Source organism: Gekko japonicus, unplaced genomic scaffold (assembly GCF_001447785.1).
Source record: "Gekko japonicus isolate JY-2015 unplaced genomic scaffold, Gekko_japonicus_V1.1 scaffold100, whole genome shotgun sequence".
NCBI lineage: Eukaryota > Metazoa > Chordata > Lepidosauria > Squamata > Gekkonidae > Gekko > Gekko japonicus.
This window is the reverse complement of record NW_015167060.1, coordinates 1,702,322-1,728,181: the sequence shown is the minus strand read 5'-3', so window position 1 is coordinate 1,728,181 and position 25,860 is coordinate 1,702,322. Positions and strand designations below refer to the sequence as shown.

Below are 25,860 nucleotides of genomic sequence, written 5' to 3'. Positions count from 1 at the left end.
TACTAACAAACTGATGAAGTCATAGATACTGGAAGCCAATTATAAAAGAAATACAGCATTTGTATTATAAAAGAGGACCCTCTGCTGGCTAAAATAAGGTGGTGTATTTTACAAATTAAAAGCTTTAATTTAGACAAAAAGAAGCTTTATAAAATTATTAAAAATATTCTGATGGACCAAAATAAAGACTGATAGATAGATTCAGTGCATCTACAAGAGCTTTATGCCATAGGATACTTTAAAACACTAAAAGACTTAATGTAAAAGACTTAATGTAAAGGGGAGCTGCGGTGGCTCAAGTGGTTAAGACGCTGAACTGCAGGCTGTGGAAGGTCGGTAGTTCAGCAGTTCAAGACCCGAGTTGCCGCATGGTGTTTAGTCATGCCGGCCACATGACCACGGAAACATCTTCGGACAGCACTGGCTCTTCGGCTTTGAAACGGAGATGAGCACCGCAACCCTAGAGTCGGATTCGACTGGCTTTCGAGCAAGGGAACCTTTACCTTTACTTTAAAGGGTTCAGTTCTTTAGAATGTCATTGTAATGATACGTTTTCATATTTTGTATACCTTTTAGTGAAAATAAGTTTATAAAATGCTTTCAGAATATTGTTATACTTTTATATGCATGTATTAATGTGAAAGAAAACTAATTTTGTAACAGAACTGATAGATTTTGTACTGAAAATGAACTTAGCCTCATTATGTATATAAAGTTCATTCAAAGGTGAAGTCTGGAGAACTAGCCAAAAGGGAAGACATCCATCATTTTTAATGAGCAGAGCACCTGCATTGTAGAGTTGAGATGTGGCCAAGTAACATCCTGTGTGTCAAATATGTGATTGATGACTAACCAGGCAAAGAAAACTGAACTGATCATGTCTAAATTATGTCAGTGATGATGTAAAGTGAGGAGGAGCAAGAAGAGCATATAAGCAAGCTCCCGGCTATAACACATTGAATATCTAGGAGCTGTTAGGTGTTCCTTCATTCGAATAAATTCTTTTGTTACCCTTTACTGTCTGGATAATTGTTTTACTGTGTGGTTTATCGCCACAGGTTTATCGCCATATTGTTTTACTGTGTGGTTTATAGCCATATTGTTTTACTGTGTGGTTTATCGCCATATTGTTTTACTGTGTGGTTTATAGCCACACAAGTCAAAGAGCCTTAGCACCCTTGGGGTGTTGGCTACAAGAGCATCATAACCAGAGTTCAATTGAGTTGAATGCATTTAAAAGGATGTAACTTTGCTCAGGATACCACTGTATATTTAATGAGTTAAGTGTGGGACACAGGTTCCAAAAATCTGGATTCAGTGCCACCTTGGCTATGAAATGAACTACACAGCTTTAAACAATTCACACTCACTTTGTCTAATCTACTTTGCAGAGTTACTGCATGCCACATATGCCACCCTAACTCCTTGAAGTAATTCAAATTTGTAAAATAAAATAATTGTGCTTATGATTAATAATGTATAATAAAATACAAAACTAAACAGAATTTTGTTCTTACACCAGGAAATTACTGTTTTATATGAACGCCAGCACTGTGCTTTCTCTGTTTTCCCCTTTTGAGTTCCTACTCCACAAGCACTACATCACAACGATGGGAGACACTACACCCACAAGAAAGCAAATGGTTTCTTGCATCAGCAATATGGCTTTTGTCATGTGGACTGCATGGCTAGACTTCCTATCATCTACAAGGCAGGTGAACTGGGGACCAGAGCAACCTACATTCAAAAAGTATTTGACTGATCTCTGAGGGAGCAGAATGTTAATAGAGAACTGAGCAAAAGTGATATAGACAGTATTTTTCATGCCAACTTTTGATTGACACCAAACATTTGAATGGTTAAAGTAGCTGATTCTCAGAAAGGGAGGGATTGAGAAAGAGAAGATATCTTATAAATATTTTAGTCGAACAGTGGCCTACACTGAACATTTAAAACTATTTTGCATGATGATAATTACACATTAAAAGAAATATACCCAATAATAAGTTCAAGAAGTTGAACTGATAACAATATAGTTTGCCATTTTTTGTTTGTACTCTTCTATCTCCCATTGCAGTCTCAAGCAAATGAAAATAATTACAGGTGCATCCACATGAAAGCTTATACCCAGAATAAAACTTTGTTGGTCTTAAAGGTACCACTGGACTCAAAAGAAAATAACTGCCTTAATTTTTAACCCTACACTTCTTAATTTTTTTGGTCTAATATTTACATATAAATCTTTTCCAACATACATTTAAGAAATCAGTTACAAGTTAACTCATGTGACCTCTAATACCTCGCATTTTTATTTGGAAATAAATCCTATTGAACTTAAGAGAATTTATTCCCAAGTAAGAATGCACAGGATTGCAGCTTTAGGTATTAACTCCAATGGCCTAATAGTTTCCATTACTGGAAGCCCAGGGAAGAGTAAATAATTTTTTTAGCCCTAAATATTATAAATATTGTCTATAATTTGAAAGACGTCAGTATTGAATTTTTAAAAACCTCTTGCATAAATATGATTAATTTCTTTGGGTTTAATACACACTTTTGTATTACATACCCCATAGTGTTTGAGATTTGTTAGGTTAACACCTCATTAAGTTGCTTGAAGAAAATTTGCTATCGACTAAGTAACTCTTCTTTTGGGCCAAATCTTAAATATAAAATGAGGCAGTATTATTTATTTAAAACGTTTGATGAGCAAATTATTGTCAAAGAGATCTGTGCAGCTGACAGCTCTGGAGAATGAAAGCTTCTGAATTATCATGTTATGCTGCCACTGCAGAGTGGGGAGAGCTGCTGCAAGCACTTATGTCACAATGCCTTCCCAAGGGAATGACTGTGATTACTAATCTCGGCTGAGAATGCGGCATGCCATGTCTCAGGCCTGCACTACCAGCCCACAACCACCGACTCTCAGGGAGAGTGGCTGCAAGACCAACCACAGGATAAACAGTAAATGCTACTCACATTTAATTAAAGCAAAACTAACAACAGTATTGCAGGATTTAATAGAAAAATGGAAATAGTCCTACATTGTCGTTCAGGAAGCATCAAAGACAATGGCATCATCCAACAGATCACTAGGATAGTCAGTTTCACACTGCCAGTCATCTATTGGGAAAACCTCTCCTGTAACAGGTCATGAACAGTTTCGAGAAGAACAGTATAGGTAGCTCCAGGTGCTAAAAGCAAGAATCCAGCCACTGAAATTGTACACACAGCACTTGTTATGTACTGAGCCTGGGGCATTCCAGAGCTAGTTACCAGAGACTGGCTGAGCTTGTTGCTTCAGAACAATAACTACCTAAACTCTGGGAGGTGGCCAATCAGGAGTTAATGTTTCAGTACTTGTACCTATAGTTGTGTGTGCTGGGAAAGGGGTGTGGGCTTTGCATGCTATTAGGGCTGTTTTCCCTGTTTGTCTGTCTTGTTCCTGAAATCACTAGATAAAGTAGAGCTGTTTCACTGCAAGGTGTCTTGAATCCAGTATTTTATACTGGCGAAGAGAATGGGATCCTGTTGAGCAAGCCAGCGCATATCTGCACCACATCGCACACAGAGCTCCAGGGCCACACCCATCGCACCGCAACTGGGATTATGGCTGCTGCTCCAGGACACTTTGACGCATTTGATGCCACTGCTGAGGACTGGGACTCCTACGTTTCCTGCTTCAAATTCTTCCTGGAGTCCTCCGAGATCACCGATGGCGTGAAGAAGCACACCACCTTCTTCCGGGTCTGTGGCCGCTCGAACTTCAAGATCACTTGCTCACTGTTGGCTCCAGCAGAGGTACAAGCCACTCCGTACAAGACGATTATGGACCAGCTGCAGGAGCACTTCACACCGACACCCTCCATCAACACGGCCTGCCACACGCTCCACACAAGTAACCAGACCATGGTTGAGTCGATCACAGCTTATGTTACAGCCCTCCAGCATGCTGCCTGACATTGCAACTTCCGTGACCTGGAGAAAGTGCTCCATGACCAGCTGGTGTGCAGCCTGCGAGATGAGCAGATCCAAAGGAGGCTCATAGGCAAGTGGGACCCCACGTTCAAGGACACGCTGGAAGAAGCCCTCTCCACAGAAGCTGCAGACCAGTTCACAGTGGAGGTCCGCCAAGCACTGAGCCTGCCATCTTCACAGAGACCCACCACCGTGGCCCACCATGTGGACACCTCTGACAAGGACAAGGAGGTCCTGAAACTACATCGACCAGCCTGCCACGGCACTTGCACACCCACCTTGTCTCGCACCATCAAACCTGCCATCTCGACACCATGTGCCAGCTGTGGGGAGCCCCACAAGCAGAGATCCTGCTGTTTCCGAAATGCCATGTGTTGGAGCTGCGGGAAGGTTGGCCATATCACCCACGCCTGCCATTCCAAGGGGACCCAGAAGTGACAGACCACCCATCTGGAGGCTGCACACACCACGGAACTGCACACCACCTCCGTCCAGCCAAACCAGGTACTTTACTTGCTCCAGGACACCCCTGATAAAATTAAAGTGATTGTCCTAACTGAGGGAGCCCTATGCCAGATGGAGCTAGACACAGGGTCCTCCACTTCCATAATCTTGGAGGACACCCTTGGGAGGCTCTACCTGAAGGGGGGCCCTCGCCTCAGACCGGCCGGGTTTACCCTGCGGGACTTCAAACAGAATGAGGTTGCCATTAAAGGGGTGGGAAAGGTTAGGGTGAAGTACCGGAATTTTGATGGACTCTTGGACTTGCGGGGGGGGGGGGCAGTCGCACAAGTTTACTAGGTCTAGCATGGTTTGCACCCTTGTGGTTCCAAGTCACAGGGGTGGATCACATTGCCCGAGAAGACTTTTCAGTGGGTGTGCAATGAGTTCCCAGCCGTCTTTGATGGAACGCTCGGTTGCTACACTGAACCCACCCACCCCCCCGTTTCCCTCCAGCTCAACCCAGAGGTGTGGCCCATATGGCTGAAGGCCTGGCTCATTCCTTTTGCACTGAAGCCAAAAATTCAAAAGGAGCAGGATCGCTTGGTGGGCCAAGGGGTTTTGGAGCCAGTTCCGCATGCCCTCTGGAAAACCCTGATTGTTACGGCCATTAAACCCAACAAGGACATCCGCATCTGAGCGGATTATAAATGCACTATATTTTTTGCCCCCCTTAGGGGATTTTTTTATTTGCATTTTCTATAAACTACAACGAAAAAAGGGAAGGGGATCTACATATTATGGGAGAAAGTAAAGAAAACCCACTAAGAACCCAAGAGATGGTGATCATAGATACTGCTTAACAAATTAGCTTTTAACTCAAAGTTCGATTTAAGTTCATTTAATGTGGTCATCTAATAGTTAATTTATACTATAAAATAAATTTAAATACCACCACTTCTGACTTCTTAAAAAGCAATCAAAGAAACAATTATAACAATACATTGTAAGAGCTTTCAGAGTGTAATAACATCTCATTTTTTATACTTTTTCTTCCTCAAAAGATAGCTTGTCTTCGGTGCAGCTGCCCCTAATTTGGAATCTTTCTCATCTGAAGATGTCGCTGCTGCTTCTTCTTCGCTTTCTTTGGTGCTATCCTTTCTCTTGTCTTCTACTTCTCCTGATGGACGACTGTGTAAATGCAGAAATTCGTGTGCCTTTTCAACAGAGTCAATTTTTTCTATCTTATCCATGAATTTGAAGATTGTGCCTTCGGGGACGATCCATCTGTATGGGATGTTATACTTTTGTAAAAATATCACCAAGTCTCTATATTTCCTTCTCTTCCTTCTTATTTCAAACGGGATGTCCTTTAACACTTTTATTTCTTTGTCTTAATCTTCAGGGTAGATCCATTTGTCGCTTTGAGAATTTGATCTCTCACTTGTCTTCTAGAGAATCTTATAATCACTTCCCCAGGCAGATTATTTTTTCTTGTAAATTCAGAATATGATCTATAGATCGAATGTCAGCTACCCTGCCATATTGTTTATGGACTGAGGGGGCACCCGCCTGACCTGCATACGACTGGGTGCCGCATTCCTTTCCCTGTCTCGCTTCTCCTGTTATCTGTAACCTTGTACCACTGTCTAGTTGTAGTGTTGTAGTGTCTTCATATTAATCAACCGTGTGACTGGTTTCGTTTCCCAGCTCAGCTGCATCGGTTATTCCTTCCCACCCACGGGAATCAGGCCGATTGCCCACGGGTGGGGGTCATTTGAACTCTGTATATCTCAGTAAGCTTTCCCTTTTTACTCATTCCTAACAGTGCTTGTGTTACTGACCAATAGTACTGACAATAAAGTATATGCTTCTTGGAAGACTGTACTCCATTGGCTTGACTGTTGGACCTGACATCGTATCTATTTTGCTTTGTAGAATATCCGCTTTTATGTCTGCCATGGGGCCTAATGAATCACACATAGTCTGTTTCAGATTCTCAGTCTTTTCTTAAGACATAGCTTGCTCTCTCCATTTGTAGCTGTAATAGTTGAGACTTCTCCATCAGTCTCTTTTTCTGCATCACCTGCAGTTGCTTTTAAAGTTTTTTGGTGTTGGCATCCACTTCTTTTACTTTTTGTTCAGTTTTGTCTGGTTTTTTGGCTATTTTATTTAATTGCATTTTCTGTGTGTCGAATTTGCTATGCAATGCCGTTACTTGTTCCAGCATGGGCCGCAATGCTTCCGTCAGCATCTTTTGCAACTCTGTATTTGTGTCCTGTCTAGGAACAGGACTCGCTGATTCAACAGTTCCGGCAAGAAGCTTAGGTTTCACTTGTTTGTCTTTCTCATCTTTCCTCATGGGCACCATGTTTGGGGATTGTTTACTTTTAGTAAAAGTTATCACAGTCTCTGATACTCTTTAAAACAGCTTGGTAAGTTCTTAGATGCTTTTTATTTCACCCCTTTCAACCATCTGCACACATAACCAGCCTTCCAAACACTTGGTCATACCACCCAGTTAGGTTTCTCTCTCAGTTTTGTACTTAATTTCTTTTATATACAAAGGAGTAATAAGCTCTGTTAATAAAAAGCTGCCAACTGCAATTCTATGCGTGCTTACTTGAGAACAAAACCTACTGGACTGGACTGAATGTACTTCCAAGTAAGTAAGTGTATGACTAGCTTGACAAGTCAAAAAGAGTCCAGGGCAGGAGGAACTCTTTCTAAAAGCACAATCCTATGCAGAAGTACCCTAGTCTAAGCCCATTAACTTCAGCGGATTTAGACTAGAGCAATTCTGCATCAGAATGCACTGTAAAGATTCTCCACAACCCTCTGTCAATATTCTGACCAAAGAAATACGCTTCCTTTAAAAAAACCATCTTTGTAGGCTGTGTATTTTTGTGTACACATTGCCTGTTTTTATTTTTTAAAGAAGCCTACCATCTCATAGGCAGATGGCAAATTAATATTACTACTGTAGCATAAATGCTCATGGTGCTTAGCAGCACAAAAGTCAACAGAAAAATTAAAAAGTCAAGCCTCTGCCCCAAGGGGGGGGGGGGAAAGGAGTGCATAGAAAACAATTCAGATTTCAGTGTGTGCATGAAAGAAAATCAAAAGCCAAAGCCATACCTTGTACTAATACCAACCAAAATAACCCAGGATAGCATGCAAACTTCCAAGCTCTTTAACAGGATGGATGTTAAAAAGTAAGCAGAAAGTGAGATGGGGGAAAACTAGGGCTGCCAAGTGGGGGTGGGGGGCGGGTAAACCCCCGCTTTGGAGGCCCGATTTCTGCCGTCACAGAATTGGGCCCTGGGGGGAACTCCACCCCCCGAAGTGCAGTGTGGCTGCGTCACTGGAGGTAACACAACCACGTCGATCACTATGGTTTCCCCTCCGACGATCGGGGCCACGCCCCCAACTTGATTGACGTCGTGCGTCACTTCCGGGACGTGCTGGTGGCGTGCGCATGCTTTGCACACACGCTCATTAGAGGAGAGCTCCCGGAGTCCGGCGATGCTCCCCCACCGGTAAGAAGATTCGACTTGGCAACCCTAGGGAAAACGTCCTTCAGGCTGTCTAATGGAGGAAGGTAAAGAGATTTGTATGGCAGTCCTAAACATGTTGTTGACTCAGAATTCCAACTAAATGCTTAGGATTGCAGCCTTTGTGTACTAAATCTGGAGGGAATTGCTTAATGGGACATACACACGACCCTTGATCACAAAAACAACTAAACAAACCACCTTTGATTCACTATTGCTAGATAAAGTCTTCTTGCTTTAAAAAGGAATAGTCAGACCTACAGACTCCTCCTTCCCTCCCAAACCTGCATCAGCTCAGTGTCCCTTCGCTTTAACTATGCCATTAAAGTCTAGGGTTGCCAGCCTCCAGGTGGGGCCTGGGGATCTCCCACTTTTACAATTCATCTCCAGCTGACAAAGATCAGCTCCCCTGGAGAAAATGGCTACTTTGAAGGGTGGACTCTATGTCATTGTACCATGATGAGACCCCTCCCCAAACCCCGCCCTCTTCAAGATCCACCTCCAAAGTCTCCAGGTATTTTTCAACTCAGACCTGACAACCCTATGAAAGTCACACCACACTGTTTCTCTCCCTCAGCAGGACCAAAAGAGCCAGTAAACAATCAATGCTACAGAGCAACAAAGACCCCCCCCTTCTACCAGACAGCATAGCAAAGACTCAGGCCCTTTCAGAGTAGCACATGAAAGGCCCCAGCCAGGCCAGGCCTTGCCTGAGCAGAAAAGCACAGCCATACAAACCCACACCTACTGACTTAGCTTTCAGTTACTTTCCACCACTAAAATTGGACACTGGGCAGCCAGGTCTCGTGAGTATCTTATGAGACACTTATGACTTTCTGACTGGTCAATAAATTCCATAAGACCCTCTTTCTATAGTTTTGCATTGATAGAGTTGCCAACCTCCAAGTGGCACCTGGAGATCTCCCATTATTACAATTAATCTCCAGGCAATCGAGATCAGTTTCCCTGCAGAAAATGGTTTTTCTGGGCCTCAGCTAAGGTCCTCTCTACACTCATGCTAGAAGGCTTAACCCACTCATAAGAACATAAGAGAAGCCAATGTTGGATCAGGCCAGTGGCCCACCCAGTCCAACATTCTGTCACACAGTGACCAAAAATACCAGGTGCCATCAGGAGGTCCACCAGTGGGTCCAGGACCCTAGAAGCCCTCCCACTCTTGCCCACCCCCCGAGCACCACAAATACGAGAGTTCTTATCTATATCTTGTGGCTAATAGCCACTGATGGACCTCTGCTCCATATGTTTATCCAATTCTCTCTTGAAGTTGTCCGTGCTTGTAGCCACCACCATCTCCTGTGGCAGTGAATTCCATGTGTTAATCACTCTTTGGGTGAGGAAGTACTTCCTTTTATCCATTCTAACCCGACTGCTCAGCAATTTCATTGAGTGCCCACGAGTTCTTGTATTGTGAGAAAGGGAGAAAAGTCCTTCTTTCTCTACCTGCTATATCCCATGCATAATCTTGTAAATCTCAATCATGTCACCTCTCAGTCGTTGTTTCTTCAAGCTAAAGAGCCCCAAGCGTTTTAATCTTTCTTCATAGGGAAAGTGTTCCAACCCTTTTATCATTCGAGTTGCTCTTTTCCAATGCTATAATATCCTTTCTGAGGTGTGGTGACCAGAATTGTACACAGTATTCCAAATGAGATTGCACCATCAATTTATACAGGGGCATTATGATACCAGTTGATTTGTTTTCAATTCCCTTTCAAATAATCCCCAGCAAACCGTTGGCCTTGTTTATTGCAGTTGCACACTGTCTCGACATTTTCAGTGAGTTATCTACTACGACTCCAAGATCTCTCTCTTGGTCAGTCTCTGCCAGTTCAGACCCCATCAATGTGTATTTATATTTAGGATTTTTGGCCCCAATGTGCATCACTTTGCACTTGGCCATATTGAACCCCATTTGCCATGTTGATGCCCATTCACCCATCCTCGACAGATCTCTTTGGAGTGCCTCACAATCCTCCCTGGTTCTCACCACTCTGAACAATTTCATGTCATCCACAAATTTAGCCACTTCACTGCTTACTCCCAACTCCAAATCATTAATGAACAAGTTAAAAAGCATTGAACTGAGTACTGAGCCCTGTGGTACCCCACTGCTTACCACCCTCCACTGTGAAAATTGCCCATTTATACTCACTCTCTGTTTCCTATTAATTAGCCAGTTTTTGATCCACAAAAGGACTTGTCCTTTCATCCCTTGACTGTTGAGCTTGCTTAGGAGCCTTTGATGAGGAACTTTATCAAAAGCTTTCTGGAAGTCAAGGTAAACAACATCTATTGGATCCTCCTTGTCCACATGTTTGTTCACCCCCTCAAAGAACACTAACAGTTTAGTGAGAACATCTTCCTTTTCAGAACCCATGCTGAGTCATAAGTCAGCTGGGACGATGGTGCTTTCCACAACCACCCTTCCAGGACAGGATGGTACTCTTAAGTGCCGGACTTCCACCGTGAAGCTGAGTAGCCTTCTCTTGCATATTCTGTATAAACCTGATTATGTAAGCCTTAATTGGCTGCTTTCCAGCATGGGCAATTGGATTTCTGATTCCTGCCCTTCCAAAAAAATAGCAGTAAAGGATGAGCAGCAGCACCAGAACTCCTTTATAATGTGGTATGAATTCTGATTTTTTTTCTCCCTGCTTGGTTAATGCTACCATCTAGCTCAGCACATAAGCACTGCTGTTTATTGAGCTACAGTTTCTAGTGTGTGATCTTTAGCACCATGCATTTTTTTAAATACATGTTCATATTGGAAATGACCTTATACTCTAACCAGAAAGTTATGGATAGTTTGGGAAATAAAGACTTAACACACAAAGGCTGCTGTTTGCATCAAATGCTAGAGTTAATAAAAATTCCAGGAATTTGAAAGAGAATTAAAAAAAAAACACACACACACAAGTTGTCATCTTGGGGAAAACTGGAATATAAACAATAGTGTCTTACTTATCAAACCTAAGCTTCAAACAGCTCTAAACACAGTATAAAGGTAAAGGTTCCCTTGCTCGAAAGCCAGTCGAGTCCGACTCTAGGGTTGCGGTGCGCATCTCCGTTTCAAAGCCGAAGAGCCAGCGCTTTCCGAAGACGTTTCCGTGGCCATGTGGCCGGCATGACTAAACACCAAGGTGCATGGAACGCTGTTACCTTCCCACCGAAGTGGTACCTATTTATCTACTTGCAACAAACACAGTATATCCATTGTTAAAGACAGACTTGCAAATTACTTGACAGGAGCTTTAGTGTACCTGCTTGTCTGTTGGTAAACTGGAAAAAGTAAAATTTGGAATAATAAGAAGGAATATGTCTAGTGAAAGAAGAGTCCAATTTCCCTGTTTCCCCATCCCTGTTTATCTACCAGCCCACCCCTGTCTCTCCCCCCAACCCCCTTCACCTGTGCATTCCAGATCACCTTTGGCCACAAAAAGAGGAGTAAATAAGGGGTGTCACATTAAACTGCCTTCAGAGCAAGTAACTTGAGATGGCTGCTTCTGTAATTTATTTTGTGATATCCCATAGCTAGGACAAATACAGAAATGCTCATCTATGAAACTCCAGTTGACTCAAGCAAGTTATAATGGCCTGAGCTGCCTTATGCTAATGGGACTGCGTTTGTCCAAAGTGATTGTACCAGCACAGCAATTTCTGTCCAAAAACAACAGTGATGTGTGTGTTTCAGTTACGCCTTCAGTTTCAGTGCACCTTCAGAACTGAATTAGATAGTGGTAGGAGGCTATAAGTCAACATAAATAAATGGATACATTTGTACTGAGTATACACTAACTGTGTGCGCTTTGTTGTTTTTCTATTTTCCACCAGCGATTTGTTACAGCTCCTCAGTTACTACTTTTTTTTTTTAATAAAGATTTTATTGGCTCCCCTAAAAAGGGGAGGTATTTCGCTTAAAAGAAGAAATGGGAAGGGTAGACAGTGGGAGAAAGAAAAAGCTGAGTGATATATAAACTGGTAAATTAAGCTGTTAGTAATGTCCAATTAATCTTCTTGGGCTTCTTCTGTGTGTTGTCAAACTTCTTTTCTTAGTCCGGTCACATGTAATTCTCTGTCAGTATGTTAGTAATGTTCCTTTGAATTTCTGTTAATAAAAAAAAAATCTCTTCTGGGCGCATTCAGAACCGCTTCTTTGCGTGTTGGGTACTTTTACTATCGCTGACGTGGAGGAGCTTCCTCTGTTATCTTCTCCTTCCGGCTTGTTCGATCCTCCTTCGGGTTGCTGTTAACACTCTCAGTTCATCCACTATAAATCCTCTTCCTTTCATGCCATTACTGGAGGTCCCCCGCTTTGAGAATGGTATTAATTTCATTTTCGCTTTTATATCCGCTCCCAAACTCTCTACTGGGTCCTCCTCGCAACTGTTGACTTATATAAGCGCTTGCCAGGCACTCCTCGCTGTCACAGTTCAAACTTTTCCGTTTTACAAAACTCCCGTCGGATTCACAGCCATAAACAGTCCAAACATTCAACAGCCGGCTCTCGCACACAAGCAAACGCCCAGACGGAAGTCCCTCCCTTCTTCTCCACTCGCTTTTGCCCAGCTCCGACATCTTTTCTTTTTTGTTTACTTTTAGAAAGTTCTTAAAGTGTGCTCCAGAGAGACAAAACTTTTTCTCGCTTTGTTTCAAATACATCAAAGGAAAACATCACTATCCGCTCAGTCCATTCCCCCCCTCCTTTTCTTTTTCGCTTGTACAAATAGAGGGTTAAACTCCTCGCCTTTTTCGCTGGGGGGGGGAAACGTTTTTAGTTCTTTTTCTCTGCATTTTGACAACTCACAGTTAAGCCAATCTTTTCTTTTTCCATTTTTTCGGATGGTCGCTTTATCACTCGGTGACGTCTGGTGGTTCCGCTAAACCCCGTTCGGGGTCGCTCACGCAGCAAGGTCCATTGGGGCAGGGCATGGCGGAAGCCTCGGTCTCCGACCTCTCGGCCGAAAGAGCGACTCCCCCCTAGTGCGCCCTAAAGCGCCCCGCATCCGAGCTCCTCCTTTCCTGAGGGGCTCGTTCGGGTCTCCGCTCGTGAGGATTCCCTCCTCCACCGCGGGTGGGCGAGACGCCCTCGGGAGCGACCCGAGGATGCGTCCGCCATTCGCGGGAGCCAGACCGGAAGCCAGTTCCTCAGTTACTACTGATGAAGTAAAAGCCTTAGCTTTCCCCCCTTTTTTTTGTCCTCGAGTCACAGCTAACTTATGGTGACCCATAGGGTTTTCAAGGCAAGAGTCTAAAAGACGTGGTTTGCTGTTGCCTGCCTTTCCATAGAGGTCCTGGTATTCCTTGCTCTGGTCTTCCATCCATATATTGACCAGGGCTAACTTTGCTTTGCTTCCAAGATCTAACAGGATCAGGCTAGCCTGGACTATCTAGGCCAGGACTGCTTTAATGATGGAGAAATGTGCAGGTTTAGGTGAGTTAGGACTATAACAGCACTAGGATGAGCTCCGGTAGAAGGTAACACTGTTGAAACATCCAGGCTAGTGATGATATGCACAGAAAAGCTTGTGTGCACCTTTTACATTCAGAATAGAGCTGGCATAGTTCAAATATTCTGAATGGATGGAATGGGAACTGTAAGGACAATGTTTAGTTTAAAAATAATGAACTGTTGGGATGTAAGAGAAACTCACCTGCCCTCTTTCTTTCACCTTTCTCCATTATTTGTATTATCAGACCTGTAATCTAGCTTCATCCATGGGCTGGAGGTGAGGAGGCATAAGTATAGACAGCAAATCCTCTAGGGTCCTTTCTGCACTCTCCTTTTAATCCGTGTTCACCACGGTGTCCTCCAAGCAATTCTGCACTAAAATCGAGTTAAATTTTTTTATTCTGGTTTTCCCCCTCCATTCTGCATTACATTACCTCCCTTCAGTGGTCAGCCCGGTTTCAGCCTGCTGTTGCCCCAGGTTATTTGGATTCTGTTTTGCCATGGAACACTGAGAAAATCCAGAGGGGCCGGCAAAGGCAAAAAGGACCTAAGTATCCGTAGAACCATTTTCAGGGCGGTGCACCAGTGAAGCAGGCCAGGACATGTCATAGCTTCTGTGTTCCAGACTGCATTACTACCCTAAGATCCTCACTAGCCAGGATGAGGTATGGGCTATGCCTTGAAGGCTATATTTAAAAAGAGGACATTTCTTTTAGTGTATGTATAGAGGAAAGCAAGGAAGGAAGGCAGTCTGGGAGAAGCCAGACAATGAACTTTGGGAAGGCCGGGGAGATAAGGGAGTGTAGTGGTAACAGGTAGATCTAAAGGGGAGCTTTGGAATTGTGTGGTTGCGGTCACACGCACCAGAAAAAAATGGAGGGGAAGCGAGGCTATTTCCTTCAGAGGAATTTGACCCACAGTTGCGCGATCACACAGTCCTTGGAAGCTGCGGGCACAGCCCGCCACTGCGTGATTACATGCAACCACGGGTGAGTCAGGGTTTTTTTTTGCCATTTGTTTCCAATGCGCTTAAACGAGGAATCGAGGAATCACATCTCCACACTGAGGGCTCCCTATGGAGTTTGCGATGATGCGCTGTAACGTATCCAGCTCAGACCGCGTGGCCTGCTTAGGCTCCACGCGGTCAGGAGCAAACGTCGAGCTTCGCTCAAAGAGACAATGGACTATGCGGATCCTAGCCCGCACCAATCAGGGAGCTAGGTTTGTGGCCGAGAGCCTATGGAACTCTCGGCCACTGTAAATAACCTATTGGGAAGTGGGGGTGTGTGTTTTGGGTGGCGGTTTCCAGGGGAATATAAGCCGGCCTGCGAGCCGGCCAAGGCGTCTTGTTCCTGATCGAATAAAGTACACTTTGCTGAAATCACTCTTCGTCTGCGTACTTTTCATGCGCATACTGAGAAGGGGGGGGAACCAATGGCATGAAGTCGGGATGGCCTGATCAGACCATCCCAACACCATGAGAGCGCACTGGAGCGATCAGACGGGAAAGTCTATCCGTGGTCCGTCGCAACCCGTTTTCTACAGATTTTTTCCGGTGTCTTTTAACTCCACTTCTGCGGCAGAGCAGAACAGGTTGCCAATGGCTGCTGGGCACTTCCCAGATGTTGTTGTCTGATCGCACCCTTTAAATCCGCCCAGCATTTGCACCTATGGTGGGTCTAATTGTGCGTATGATCACAGCCCCAGTATAGCGGAAACATTGGGCTGTTGAAAGCTGTAGTGGGATCCAGATGGTTTTATGTGTGTTGAAGTGTAAAAGATTGGAAAGGTGCAACTCTGCAGGTTAGAGAACAGTGAGGTTTACCATAGGCTGGTGATCTGCAAAAAAAAAAAATGCTTGTGAAGTACAGAGGCCACAATTGTCTTTAGGATATTCCTTTGTTCTCACTATGAGGTAGTACAAAACATTTACTGCTTCAGGTTTGGGATACTTCCATTAGCAGTGAAAGGGAAGTATATCTATTCTTGGTGGCTTCATTCCAGTTCTGGAATGGTTTTCCTCCTAGGTTATGACAAAGCCTGAGTATCTTCCAGCAGCATCAAGGCCTGCTTATTTTGGCAAGCATTTAGCTGCCAGGGATGCGCAGATGGTGCTTTCAACGGTAGATTGGTTTTTAATTGTTTTTAAATGTTGTTACCTACTCAGAGCCTATGTAAATAGAGTGAAGCTTAAATTCTGAACCAGTACATTCCCAACTGCTCTTATAGCCGTTGCTTTCCTAGCACCTCTGACTGGTGAGATTAGAAACTAGGAGGTCAGGTATTTGTTGATATGTCTGTCTGGTATCTTTCAGATGTTCCGTTTAGTGGGGCTAAGGCTGGTGTTACTATTGAGAAGTATTCGGTAAGCGTATGCCCTTTTCTTTTCACTTTGTGGGGAATAAACATACGTGGCCGGCTTTTAACTACATGTTGTATTTGTAAGGCTGGCTCAGAAATTAACAAGGCCTTCTTTTGTAAGAGCAATGTGCTCTGACTGTCCTTGTGAATTGTATTTGCATAAAAGTGTAGCTTGGGAACTGAAGACTCTATAAATATAGCCACAGATTTCAGTGGCAATTCGTACAATTGTAATGACCTCTCTTCTGCTACCTCTGCCAGAGGAAATACTTTAGAGAGGCTATGGCTATATCTGTGGGGGGTCAGTTCACATACTACAATTGCCCTTGCAAATTGTAGCCCACAGGAGCAGTTGGAATGCATTATGTGGAATTATTTTGTCACATGTAAATCAGCCTTTAATGATATGCTTTGACAGGCAGCAGTCAGGAATTGTCTACAGCTACTATTTGCCCAATTGTTATAAAAGCTTCTCTTGGTTGAGGGGAAGCGGGAGAAAACATGACATACCAATTTGTTTCGCCAAATAGATGACAGCACAATTCTAGAACAGGGGGCTAATTCGTTATAACATTCAGAGTGGAAGTTGAGCCATTGAATGGGGTGGAGTATGCATTAGTATCTGGGCACAACATGGAGACAACTAAATTCTGAAGAATTAAATATGTTAACCTCTGAGAACAGAGTACAATGTATCTTTGGAAAAACAGCAATACCTGGTCTGTCTTGGATGCTGTAGGTTCTGTACCTCATTGAGATGTTGGTATACCTGTAGAAGCCTGTGGTAATAGCTGAATTTTGATGTTCTTACGTATGATGGTGACCTAGAGAAAATAAGGCAATTCATGATAGAAATGGCCAAGAAGGAATTTATAGATGAGGGCACCTTCTTTTCATGTTTTTGTAGGATGGTCACCATAAGTGAGCAGCAGCAACTTGATGGGGGGGGGGAAAAAAAATAATTAGTTTTCTGTGGCAGATTGACTAGAGTACTACCTGCTACCTTTGCATAGCAGTGGTAAGTCCAGTTGCCTGTACTGCTTCTGAAGCATGTTAAGCAGGAACTGTATATTGAACCAGGCCTGTGTGATTCTGTGCAAAGACAGAAAATGCATGGGATTTCGCACTGGGTGCAGAATTCAGGTTTCTGTGATTCAGCTCTCATTTATACCACATCTTTTTACCCCTATCGCTGTGAGAATAGGCTTCAAAGTCTGTGGGAAATGCCTAGTGAAATTTCAAAAGTCGAAGATGTATGACTGAATAAGAATTCCAGAGGGCTTCAGTGTCCAACTATCTCTTTGCATCTTTCTGCATGATTAGGAGAAACAGTAAAATATACAAAATGAGCAAACCTATGCAAAGTTTCTTAATTTACATGTTTTATGCAAGTCATAAAATTCAGTCCTGCCTTTCTAGCAAAGATCATTTTTTAAAAGGATGATCCAAATACTGAAAACAAAATAAATCACATTTGTTCAACATTTGCTGTTTTCATCCGTATATCAAGCTTTTTGAACAGTGGTCTCATACTTTCATATTAAAGGGAATAACAACAGATGAAGATCATTATGAATTAGGTGCAATATGTCTACACTAGCAGTAAAGCCCGTTGTGGATAAATTAGGTGCAATATGTCTACATTCTGTAGTTTGGTATCCTTCATGTTAGTGTAAAGGACATACAAATTATGACAATTAGTTTGGCATCCTTCATGTCAGTGTAAAGGACATACAAATTATGACAATGTATATTGTCATATATTGTATAGCTCTTCATAATATAGTTCTTTTATGCCTCTCAATTCTAAGCAAATTATCAAGGTCTACTTTACCTTAAATAGTCTTAGGTGGGATATAAACAGTATACTTTTTTCCACTTTGGATCATATATAGCCTAGGCCATGTCAGAGAGGGATGATAGCTAGCTGGTATCTCTGAATTCAGACCCGGAGATGATTCTGTAATGACATTAGTGCATTTGGGGTTCAGTATGAACCTTGAGAAGCTGAAATGCATTGATAGCAAAGCCCTATTGTTGAGGTTTGATGAGACCAAAATGTACAGAAATGCTTTGGTTCCAAATAATAGAAGTCTGAATTGTCTGATAGCATTTGTGGCCTGTCAGAAAGCTTACTGTTCTAGTTTGTTTGCCTTGGGAAATAAAGGAGGATTGACAGATCTGTTGTCCTTAGCAGGACCTGGAACTGATGTTGCTGCTCCTGACATTACAAGGAGAAAGGGAAATGTCCTGGATTACTGACACTTGTACTAACACTCTTGGACAGAGGGTAATGTTGATTTTTTTAAAATATGAAGCATTTCATGTATGGCTGTTTTCTGAAAAGAAGCATTAGGTTGGATCCTGCAGAGATTATCTGTAATCAGCAAAGAGTGTGTGTGATTTTGGCTGATTCTCCTTTCCCATGGCAGACCTCCAATTTCCCCTTCATGTCCCCCATCCACCAGAAGCAGCATTTTGTGGAACTTACTGAGCTGCAGTGGGAAGGGAATGATCAGAAAGTCAAAGTCCACTGGTAGAAATCCCTCCATCAACAGAAATCCTTCCATCAGCAGATACTTGGTCTGTACCAATATTTTTGCATCTTGGTCAGTGTCCTGTATGGGTCTGACTTGAAAGAGAACTGCTGTTTCTGTTCCACTTAGCAAAGCTGTGCTCTCCTTTGGAATATTCTGGTTACATGTATGTCTGTGGAGGGCCTACTTCTGAACTGTCTAGTTTTCTTGCTGCATTTGGTTTGCCAACTCTCTTCTTTCTTGGACTCAACTGACCTGGCCACACTGATCCAAGATTTTGTACCCTCATGGTTAGATTGCTGTAATGCACTCTAAATTGAGCTGCCTTTGAAGAAAACCCAAAAACTGCAGCTGGTTCAGAATGTGGTTGTCGCGTCCTCCCTTGGTCCTCGGTGTAGCGCCCCCTGTAGCCATGTTGTCGGGGTCTCGGTTGGGCTCCGGCAGGACAGGCGGCCCTGGAAGCGGTCGGCTTCAAAAAGGGAGAGGGAGTGAGGGGCCTCAGACAGACAGGGGCAGGGTTAAGTGCACCCGGAGTGTCCCTCTGCCAGCATGCTATGAACGTTCCCACTCTCTTTCCCGTCGTGCGTTTCTCTCTCTCTGCGTCTCCCTCTGTTTCACAGCGTACTCCTCCTCCCCGGCCCCTTCTCCACCCTGCCTTTTATCTCCCCACCCTGCTCCCGGGGCCGCCCCTCCGGCTTGGGCCACGCCCCCTTTATCTACCGGGACGCCGGTGGGGTGTCTCTGGGGTGGATGTTGATACGCCGGCGGTGGCTCTGGTGGCCCCTGGGCCGCGCCGCCACTCTACGGCTGCTCTCGCCGTTCTGTGCCCGTTCTCGGTTTGTCGGCCCCGTTGCCGTCGTCTTGCTCTTCTTCCCAGGGGCTGCTCTGCAGACCCCAGTCTCGCCCCCTGGCTTGGCCGGTGGGGTGCACTGCGGGCGGGGTCGCCGCTCCCATCTCCCTTGCCGGATCGTTGTGCTCTCCCCTTCCTGGTAAGGCGTGCAGTGGGGGTCTTGTGGGGTTCGTCGGGGGCTCCGGGGTCCGGCCCCCACGGCCCGCGACCTCCGGAGCGGGACAGTGGTAGCCCAGTTATTGTAAGAAGCTAGATGATGGAAACATATTTCACACATCTTAAAACAGATACATTGACTGCCAGCCCCCCGCCCCCTCCAATTCAAGGTGCTGGAGGACCTAAGGATTGTCGGTTCCCACATGTTTCTGTGAACACATGCATGAAGCTGCCTTATACTGAATCAGACTTTTGGTCCATCAAGGTCAATATTGTCTACTCAGATTGGCAGTGGTTCTCCAGAAGGTCCCTGGCATTTCTAGTTAAAATAATCAGGTAGTAAGTAATGTGAAAGACTTCCACAACTTGACAGCTGGAGATGACAGGCATTGAACACGGAACTGAGCCACAGCCCCTTCTCTCCTGTATGTCAACTATAGTCTTCAGGCTGCCACCTACTGGCTGTTTTCCCACTTAAGGCAGCCTGCCAAGCATCAGTCAGAGTGCAGGTCTTTTCTGTTGTCGCTCTCACTAGGAATGGGCTCCCTGAGGGGGGTGGGTGAGGGGAGGGCTATCATTAGAAATCTTCAGGTGGCGCTGAAAGGCCATTGTATTCACCAGGGCTTTTAATGGAGTACGGACTGTAGGCCTCTTTGGGGGGTGTATCCAGGGTTTAATTCTATTGGTTTTCATTGTAATATTTTATTATTTATAAGCTACCTTGAGCCATGAGAAAAGGAAGAACATAACTATTTTAATAAATATATAAAATAAATCAATTTTCTATATAATAACTACAAGATTAGACTGTCCTCTCATTTGCTCTTTCATGCTTGGAATTGTAGGATATCAGCTACTATGCTTGTGTGACCCAGAAGCCCATCAGTCAAGGAGCGATCCATGGACAAATCTCAGCTACAGGCCGTGGAATATTATACAGAATTGAAAACTACACCAACAGCACAGCATACATGTAGCAAATTGGCCTGAAACCTGGCTTCTCTGGCAAAACATTCGTATTGCAGGTAAACAAGAAATTAGGAATTTGATTTCCCCCCCAGCTGTATGCTGAAAACTGGAATTATCCACGCTCATGTCCTCGGAATTAAGAGGTAGACTGTGTAGTGTACTCAGGTATGTACCAGATTAGGTACTTTTCTCGCTGAGCAGCTGGTGTTCTTTATTGTATATTACTTTCACAGCAACCATATGAGATGAGGTATGTCTCTGTTATTTTACAAAAGACATTAAAAATGGAAAGCTGAAAAATCAGTGGGAAAGCATTTCAACCTTCCTGGGCATTGTCATACTTAAAAGCTGCCATACTTCAATTAAAAAAACAGCAAAAGGAAATTCTAGCATGAAGCTCCTAAGTTAGAATTCATATATCAGCTTGACATTGTCATGCTGGGGTTCAATAGACAGTGGAATTGCTACAGACAGTAATTGTCCCTCATTAGAGATTTATTTACTTTCTTTAGTTTGCCAGTTTATCATCAGTAAAAAGTGGTACATACACACTCTGATGGTATCTTTTATTCTTTTGACGGAATCTTTTTTCATATGTGCTTTGCACAGTAATGTAACACATTGCTTCACCATCTCATTTTGCTTCATCATTCCTCTTCCCTCCCTCCTGTGTGTACCCTTTTATGTGTATATGTATGATGTATGTGTGTATGTAATTTCTGCCGACTACAGAAAACATGTCATGCACCTGGGAAGTGAAGTCTGCCTCATGAAATTCTATGCCACAATGTATTTAAGAAGCCACAAGACTTTTTGTTCTAGCAACATCGGCCTGATTACTGCTACAGAAATGGTCATATCCTACCACTGGTGAGTGTGTGAGAGTCTGGTTAGACTGCTACAGCTGATAAGTAGTTCAAAAGAGATAAAGGATGTAACAAAAATGTATAAGTCGAAATTAATTCCACAGATGAGGGATCAATTTCAATGGTATTCATTTCTGCTTATTTTATATTACGCACCTTTCCTCAGTAATGTCATATATTATATGGTATTTCTTTTCAATTTTACATGTTTAATCAGTGTAACACTATTAGTTAAAGGCAGAGGTGGTCAGTGGCCAACATTCTCACATGACTGCCCGGCTGCTGCTCATCCAGGCTGCACTTGTTCTGTCTGTAGTCATGGCTCATGCCTGAACAATTTGCTCTGGTCATCTTTTTTTTAAAAGCATGATTGAAAATATGTCACTGAAATGGAAGAGAATGAGAGTTGCCTCATTCTCTAGAGTTATTTGTACTCTTTTGAGGGAGATACAATAGTTTTAATTTTGTTGTTGAAGTTAAAGGCAGAGGTGGTCAGTGGCCAACATTCTCACATGACTGCCCGGCTGCTGCTCATCCAGGCTGCACTTGTTCTGTCTGTAGTCATGGCTCATGCCTGAACAATTTGCTCTGGTCATCTTTTTTAAAAAGCATGATTGCAAATATGTCACTGAAGTGGAAGAGAATGAGAGTTGCCTCATACTCTAGAGTTATTTGTACTCTTTTGAGAGAGATACAATAGTTTTAATTTTGTTGTTGAAAACAGAAACACATACTTGTTTGTCCTTAAAGCTGCTGAAATTAGTGTGTGATGCCTCTGATGCCCAAAGACAAGCTTACTGAAATCAGAGGGCAGTTCTATGGCATTAGGAAAAAATCAGACAGGTGAAAACTTGGGGTAAAAGCCTTGGAGGTCCTGTCTCAAAGAGAATGGACATAAAAAGCAAGGGTGCTACTTCAGCATCCAGTTAGTCCAATATCTTGTTTCACACACCTACCATTATGAAACCCTAGTTTCATTTCCTGAGTTTAGTGGGAAACCTGGATAGCCTTAATCACTGCTGCTGACATAACCGTGGTTAAAGCTGGCTGTGGTAACTGATGCCTGACGATGGAAGGACTGAATGTGTCAATTTTTGGACCCTTCCATTACTTAAAGATAAATACTTAGTGTGGTTTCACTTTGTTAGATATTGAGTGTGGGTCATAGACTGTAATAGACCATTGTCACCAAGCATCTTTTTGATTTCTGTAGAAATAAAAATACTAACATTTGCTTGGTAGTACTGCTGTGGTTCCCCAATATGCTATTATGGCTATCCTCCTGAACTCTTTTCCTTCCTAATACCCTCATTTGTCTGAAATATACCAAGACAATGGAGGGACTCAATGTGTCAATTTTTGGACCCTTCCATTACTTAAAGATAAATACTTAGTGTGGTTTCACTTTGTTAGATATTGAGTGTGGGTCATAGACTGTAATAGAGGACCACTGTCAGCAATGATTTCTGTAGAAATAAAAATGCTAACATTTGCTTGGTAGTACTGCTGTGGCTCCCCAATATGCTATTATGGCTATGCTCCTGAACTCTTTTCCTCCTAATGCCCTCATTTGTCTGAAATATACCAAGACATCATTATCATTCTGGACAAAGAGGGGTGGGAGGATTTGAGGAATTTCACCAGGCCTTCAATGATACATATCCTATTGCCAACCAAAGAATGGACAACAGACCCAATTTTTAGACACCTCAATACAAGTAGGCAAATGGCATGTAAAACCACTTTATGCTGTAAATCAACTGAGGACTTAACACATACATACAGGGCTATTTTTGGGCAGGAACGCACAGGAATGGAGTTCTGGCTGGCTCCCAAGTTGGCCATGCCCAGCAGGAACTCATTAGGATTGGCTACATTAGGGGTGTGTGGCCTAACATGCAAAGGAGTTCCTGCTACAAAAAAAGCCCTGGGTTTTGACAACAAACAAGGTAAACAGAATAAGAAGCAAAAGGTGGGTGTGGCTGGATGACCACACTTCTGGTAACATGGGGGTGCAGCCTAATGTACTAATGAGCTGTGCTGTCAGGGGTGTGGCCTAATAGGCGAATGAGTTTTAGCGATTGGGTGTGACCTATTATGCTAATGAGTTCCTGCTGGGCTTTTTCTACAAAAAGAGCCCTGCATACATATGTGCTTCAGACACCATCTATACCTTGCAGCATAATCTGGTCTAAATGGGTATGCTCTCTGATATGATCAGCTCTGTTTCAGTCCTTCTGATAGAGTCCATCACCTGTCAAATTTACGTTAGATGGTCTTAAATCTACAGTACTTATTTAGGAATGTGGAAAAACAGATCAGCAGGGCCAAACGGGAAGCAAGGTTTACCTGCTATGAAACAGATCTATCAGAAAAAGTAACAGAACATCACTTGTCATGGCTTGAAGCTGTCGGCTAAGGCCTCTCCAGTGCATCATCATAAGAATCTACAGTTCCTCCCACAACATGATCCTTCCCTTGGGTTGGTGGCTGTGTCCTCTTTACAGACCACTGCCTCCTCTGAAGCAGCTACTTAATTGCAGTAATGGGCTACCTAACAGAGCTTTATTCCTCAAGAACAAATTCATGTAACAAATCTGGATGCCAGCTCTGCCCTCATAACTACATAGGCCTCATGAGCAGCGTGATTGTCAGACGAAACAATATCAGCCATACAATAAAGGGCATGTTCACTTGCATGTCCTTGGGCATGATATAAAACATGATCTGCCATCAGTACACAGACCACATTAGTCAGTCTATACAAGAGGATAAATACAGACAAACTAGACATCAAAAATTATTACAATCAGAAATCAATAAAGAAAGTTTTCACTTTCCCACGACATCTTGATACATAAACTAAAGGACAGTGAACAAAAATTTCAAAGGAATTCCATTGTGAAACTATCAAATTGGAATACCTTCTGGAATTTGGTCTCAGCAAATACTGGGACTCACGAGGTCACTATAGAAAGTAAGTGTTCATTTGGTGTTTATGCTGTTGTGCCTATTGATCACCAGCAGTTATATCACCAGCTAGTTGTAGTATATGTTAATTCAACTGTATTGTGAAATACCAACAGCTGTTTTTTGCATTGCTTGATGGTTTGGTCTTACTTTATAACTCTTCCTTTAAAAAAAAAAAGCAAAACATTTTTTTAATTCCTGCAGGCCATATATCTGCCCATTTCAGCAATTGCTTTAAGCAGGGCTTTTTTTGTAGAAAAAGCCCAGCAGGAACTCATTAGCATAATAGGCCACACCCAACAGCAGAAACTTATTAGCATATTAGGCCACACACCTGACAGCGCAGCTTATTAGCATATTAGGCCACACCCCACATTACCAGAAGTGTGGTCATCCAGCCACACCCACCTTTTGCTTCTTATTCTGTTTACCTTGTTTGTTGTCAAAACCTAGGGCTTTTTTTGTAGCAGGAACCCTTTGCATGTTAGGCCACAAACCCCGAATGTAGCCAATCCTAATGAGTTTCTACTGTTGGGTGTGGCCCATTATGCTAATGAGTTCCTGCTGGGCGTGGCCAACTTGGGAGCCAGCCGGAACTCCGTTCGTCTGCGTTCCTGCCCAAAAATAACCCTGGCTTTAAGTATCTAATGAAGTAGACTCTGGCTCAAGAAAGCTTAAGTCACTATAAATGTGTTACTTGATAAGATGCCACTTGACTCCGTTTTTTACTTAAACAGGTTAATACGGCTATCCTTCTATATTTTCTAAAAAACATTTTATATCCCACCTTTCTTCCTTATGGGGACCCAAAGCAGCTTACATTGTTCTCCTCTCTTCCATTTTATCCTCACAACAACTCTGTGAGGTAGGGTAGGCTGAGAGTGTGTGATTGGCCCACGGTCACGCAGCAGGCTTCCATGACGGAGTGGGGATTTGAACCTGGATTTTCCGGATCCTAGTCCAGCACTTAAACCACTACACCATGCTGGCTTTTGCAAAGTAGTTTTTAGTGCTGAGTAGTTAAGTGAATAGGGGGCTGCGGTGGCTCAGAGGTTAAGATGCTGAGCTGCACACCGGAGTGTCGCATGACGGAGTGAGCTCCTGTCTCTGGCCCCGGCTCTTGCCAACCTAGCAGTTCAAAAGCAAGAAACTGCAAGTAGATAAATAGGTTAAGAACATAAGAGACACCAATGTTGGATCAGGCCAAAGGCCCATCCAGTCCAACACTCTGTATCACACAGTGGCCAGAAACACCAGGTGCCATCAGGAGGTCCACCAGTGGGGCCAGGACATTAGAAGCCCTCCCATGGTTGACCCCCCCTAAGCACCAAGAAGACAGAGCATCACTTGCCCCAGAGCCCCTATCTATATCTTGTGGCTAATAGCCACTGACGCACCTCTGCTCCATATGCTTATCTAATTCCCTTTTGAAGCCGTCCATGCTTGTAGCCGCCACCACCTCCTGTGGCAGTGAATTCCATGTGTTAATCACTCTTTGGGTGAAGAAAAACTTCCTTTTATCCGTTCTAACCCGACCGCTCAGCAATTTCATTGAGTGCCCACGAGTTCTTATATTGTGAGAAAGGGAGAAAAGTACCTCTTTCGGGTGAAGAAAAACTTCCTTTTATCCGTTCTAACCCGACCGCTCAGCAATTTCATTGAGTGCCCACGAGTTCTTATATTGTGAGAAAGGGAGAAAAGTACCTCTTTC

The 25,860-nt window shown here is 43.4% G+C and overlaps 1 pseudogene; it reads left to right on the top strand.

The window, feature by feature from the left end:
- Positions 1-4,554: 4,554 nt before the first annotated feature.
- The window catches only part of LOC107111535, a 42,333-nt pseudogene continuing 21,027 nt past the window's right edge, over positions 4,555-25,860 (top strand).